Below are 5,285 nucleotides of genomic sequence, written 5' to 3'. Positions count from 1 at the left end.
AGAAATCACGGGAGTAATGGTTGTTAATATGCTTTAGCATTTCCTCAGAGTCACGTTGATATAATGTCAACCGATCAGATTTTAGCCAGGATTTGTATTTCTTTAGTGCGTCTGAGGCTAATTCTCTGTTGGTTCTAATATTGTGGCGAGATGCTAGTCTTTTAGCTTTGCGCACTTCATTTAATTTGGTCACCAGGAGGGGGTCAAAGGTGTGGGTATGCTGCCTCCTGTCTTGTCCTTTTTTGTTGTTTGTTTGTTTGTGGGCTCAATAGGGTTCTAAAAGCGGTCTGTAGTCGACTTGTGCAAAGTTCTTGGTTGTACTTCCAGTTTTCTTCGCCCCTTTGTATGATTTCGTTAACACTTCAATGTTTTTTGCAGGCAACTTCAAGCGGTTTCCTTTGATGTTTGGCTCCAGAGTTGCTGAGAAGTAGGACTTTGGTAGGTATGTTGAGGACCATTTGATGTTCAACCAGTTATGGTCACTTTGCGATGTTTTTATGGCCTTGGCAGAAATCAAGTTGGGTAGTAGCGACTGCGATGCAAAGATGTAATCAATTGTTGACTTTGAAGGCCCTCTCGCCCACGTAGGGATGTCGTTATTTTCATTTATTGTGGTTGCTGTGTCAAAGAGTTTCCTTGAGGTCATTAGTTTAGGCCGGTAATGGCCAAAAATGTCGCCCTCACAATGACGACGGCTAAAAATGCTGACTTTTATTTTTAGACCCCCCTTACACCACATATATATGGGGGGATATAGGATATAATATTAATATGAGAGGTGTGTGGGGGGTCTAACCCGCATATATATGTGGTGTAAAGGGGTTTTAAAAAAAAGTTGGCATTTTCGGCCGTCGCAATTGTGAGGGTCGCAGTGATTCCATAGATCTGTTTAAGCTAGGCTTTAGCTCATACTTCTGCCTGGTAGACCCAGCTTGTCACTTTATTTCGAGGAGCTGATGCGCTACAAGTTGCGTTTAAGTCGCAACAAATAAGAAAGTGTACCCCTTGATAGTCCAAATATGCAGTGTCGATTACAGTCGCTACCATCTCAAGTAATGCTTCAGTATGTATCCCCTGCGGGTTCCAGTAAATATTGGTAATCAGAACTGGCGTCGCAGAGAAACTGCCTGTAGCTTTTTCCATGTGTGAGCAAGAAAGCAGCACTGTCAAGAGGGATGAGTTAGCCAATACTACTCTTTCAATCTGTAGGCCGCTTCAAGAGCATACTGCAGTCAAGAGACCAGAAGAGGGACAGCCTTATTCTCCTTTGTACGCCGGGGCGAAGGCTACATCAAAGCTGTCCAAAGTTGGTTTGTCAGTCAGCCACATTTCCTGCAAACACAGAATGTCAAAGGAGCCCAGGTCGATCTCACCGGGGGCATCAGATGCAAAAAACCCTGAGTGTTCCAACAGCCTAGGGACAGTGTTGATGCAGCCTGGCGAGGTATGTGGTTAAGTGAGCTGACGGATTGATATTTATGAAGTCGCTCCGATAAAACTTTGGGGAGCCATGACAAAGAATGAAGTTTTGGAAGTGGTTTTGGAAGTCAACCTAGCAAAATAGTTGAGGGGTGTTCGAGTGCATCCAGAAGTCAACAAACACAATCAAACTCGCAATGTTCAGAGAAGCAGGTGGAAACAAAGATCACAGCCCAGTTTTACCAGAGCCAAACGGAAGTCATCAGTGAATTGGAGCCCATTAGCGACAGGGTAGGCCTGCATGGGGGTTGAGGGTGGCCTTTTGCTGCTTTCTGAATTTAGTAGGGCTATCTACCTCTTTGATGGGTGGTGGTAAGTTGGTCCACAGGTTGTCGCCCCAGAGCTGATAGACCTGAGTGACATCTTCTTTTTCGTGAAGGTGGTAATGTGTAGGTTGTTTGGTGATGTATGTTATGTCTGTTAGGCATGTTGTCAGTGTTGCATCAAATACATCACTGTAGTCCAAATATGTCAACGCAAAAGTATGGAGTAGTGATTCAAGGTTAATAGACGTCATGTGGGGTAGTTTATCTCAGAACAGTCATGCAGGGACTTCATTGTCCTGAGATAAAAATACTCTGCATTACCCAGTGCAGTAATTTGCACACACATGTAAACACTGCAGCCAAACAAGACAAGAGGATGGTCTTGCATCGGTTGACTTTCAGAACCCAAGATAATTGTTCCCGTCATTTCAGCGTTCAATTGTAGCTGATTTGCTTAAATCCAGATGTTAACTTCAATCAGGCAATTTGTCAGAGGTCCGAAGGTCGCCTCACTGCTGCCTCATAGATATGAGTGTCATCACCACTCTTCGGGGGAGAGGACTGATCATGGTGGGACGCCATTGCGGGCAGGGCATATCACGAAAGATAGGATCCCCTGGTGCATCCTGATCTGCATAAATGAGCAGGACCATCAGGAATGGTGGCCTGGAGAAGGGCCAACAACCAACCTTAATCAAAGGTGCTGACAGGTCCCACATAAAGAGAACTGAAACACATCCTCTGTCTATGGCCATCAGAAAGTCATCCACGAGGGACCCATTTCGATAACCCGCTTAAAAGCCAGACTGACATACACTGAATAAACCATCCTCTCCCAAACATGTTTCAATCTGGGTGAATACTACCTTCTGCAAAATGTTCCCCATCAGGGGGAGATTGGAGATCAGGTGATGGCTTTCCAGATAGTAACATTCAAGAACTCCCTTTTGAGCCTGGGCCTTTTTCATCATTGATTGGGCCCCCTCTGTTGAAAGTGGTGATCAATGCCAGCAATGTCACCACTGTTCCAAAGGTCTCCTTGAGGAGGACCGATGGGAAGGGATACAAATCTAAGGTAGTTCCATTCAGGCTAGCCTTTGTGTGAGAATCCCAGCTGTGGCAACAGGGCTAACTCTCACCGTGACTAGAGCTGCTTAGGGCTTGAGGTTCAAATTAGAAGGTAATGTTGGGTTATGGCATGCCGAGGGCTAGAGGAAGCCAACATCTTCTCGGAGATTCACACCCCTTAACAAGAGCTGTTTTTTTTAGATTCAAGGTCTATAATCGGATTGCATTCTGGGCTAATACCATAGTCAAGATTAGTGCCAGAGGGACCCAACATCCACATGCGCTCACTTGCTAAACCTACACCCCTCAGTTTTCCTTTTCACCTTAACACTCCCCTTTGAACCAAACCTTCCATTCATCGGTTCATATAGTCTAAAATGATTTCTCCTAAATTGGCCATCACCACTCATAGTTACTTTGTTTTCACTGTGGACATCCATGTAGACCTGCTAAGTGGAAGTTTTGGTGCTTTTTTTTGCAATTCAGTTCGGCTGCTATGGCAGCATTTTGGAAATCATGGCAATACTGTGGACCTTGGCTAAAATTAGCCAGCGGTGAGGGTTGCACACCATTAGTCTAGCAAGTCGGCTAGGAAAACATTTACTAAAAGCGTTACTGTAATCTTCACCTGTGTTGTTATGGCAATCCCCATAATTTAAGATTTTGGTGATGATGAGTCATGGGCCCACCCACCCCGTTTACAGACTTTGGCTCAAGGTATGATGAACACGCTCCACTAAGAAGTATTCTGATAGCTTCACTTCAGGCAGGGTCTTGCAGATGGAAGGTTTTACAGAAGGTTCCATGTCTAATTTTTCTGATTTTGCGTGGAACTTAACGACCCCTATGCACCCTACCTTGTGCACCATCCCGGCCAATGCGGCCTAACAGTCAGCAGTGATTGTATACACTGTGCGCTCTATGCTTTGCACTGTGTCCACCAAAGTATTAATTCTCCCAATTTTGTAGACCAAGCTGGAAATGGATTGTATTCTCTGTTGCATTAAACAAAGTTTAATACAGACAGTATTGGTCTTCCCACTCTAAACATTTCAGATTGTGTGCGGGTCACCAAAGAACATTGCCAGTTTAGATTCAGCAGGTTCCCCTCTAGACTTATGGGTATAGTGACAGGCCCTGTCATCTGGGTCGGGAAAGCAGATTTCTGAGGGACATCGTTGGAAATGGTTATTTTTTTCCTGCCAAACTTGCACACAATACAATCAGTGAAAATTCCTCTGTCAGAAGCTGTATTTAGTTCTATAGGTTAAACGAGATAAATTGAATCTCAAAGATGTCTACTGGAGCAAATCACAAGATGCACACGAGCATCTCAGATTCATTACTGTGCTCTTTTATCGACACAGCCTAAAACTGGAACAAATGAGAAGATGCCTGGAGCATCTCTGCAATGCTTTTTAGTGATAAAAACATTTGCATGTTAGCATCTCAAAGATGCTCCAGGCATCTCCAGATATGCTCCCCTTTTAGGCTCAATGGCATCTTTACGTTTGCACCAAATAACTGGGAATGAGCTTCTAAAACAAAGCCTTGGAGAGGGTTTGAAGTGTGCTGGAGATATGTATGGCGCAACAATCCATGCAGGAAATTCTTTCCCTGTCCAATCAAAAGCACCACACCAATATTCCTTTTATGTTCAATCTAGCCCTGTCTTTGACTCATATAGAATCATGTAGAACCCTCACCCCTGTGCCATCGATAAGCCAATAATCAGGCCAGTGTGTAGAAAATATATATATTTATTAATGAATAGGAAAATTAATGTTTGTACAAAATCACAAATCATGCCACCTCACTCAGTGGCTCAAATGCTTTTATTTCCTAACACTTCCCTTTTAACACAAATTGAAAACACTAGTTGGTGTAGGATAACACCGATCACAGACTCTTTAACCCCACAACATGTACAGTCAAAATACTTTGAATGGGGTTCACTTTTAATAACATGTAGCACCTTCAAACACGAGCAGATCATACGCTTGGTACTATACATGAAGCTTAATTTAAATAATATGCAACCCTTTTCTATATGCAATAGCAAGTTCACACATGCAGCGCTCTGTATTTTTTACCTCTCTGCGCAGTAGGCAATGCTAACAGTGTTGAAGAACAACAGACTTTTAAAAACAAAAAACGTTATATGTATAGGACCTTTCTTCCTTCACCACAATGCCATGAAGAATCTCTGTTCTACCAGGAGTCACTTTCCCACTCTCAGTAGAGAGCATGCTTTTCAATCAGGGACTTCACTTTATCTAATTTTAGCAAGACACTTTTCTACCCCAGCAGAACAACCCAGATATTCAGTTTACATTCATCACCCCTCTGCTTTAAACCAGGGTCTGATGAATGGTGGACATTTATGAATTTCGTTTTTACACGTACCCCTTTCCCTTTAGGGAATTTTGGAGTTGGCAATGAGAAATAGCAGTACCCAATTACTTTAACAGA

This window comes from Ambystoma mexicanum, chromosome 10, assembly GCF_040938575.1.
Source record: "Ambystoma mexicanum isolate Mex_15411 chromosome 10, UKY_AmexF1_1, whole genome shotgun sequence".
Lineage (NCBI taxonomy): Eukaryota > Metazoa > Chordata > Amphibia > Caudata > Ambystomatidae > Ambystoma > Ambystoma mexicanum.
The sequence above is the reverse complement of the archived record's forward strand: the minus strand, read 5'-3'. Positions refer to the sequence as shown.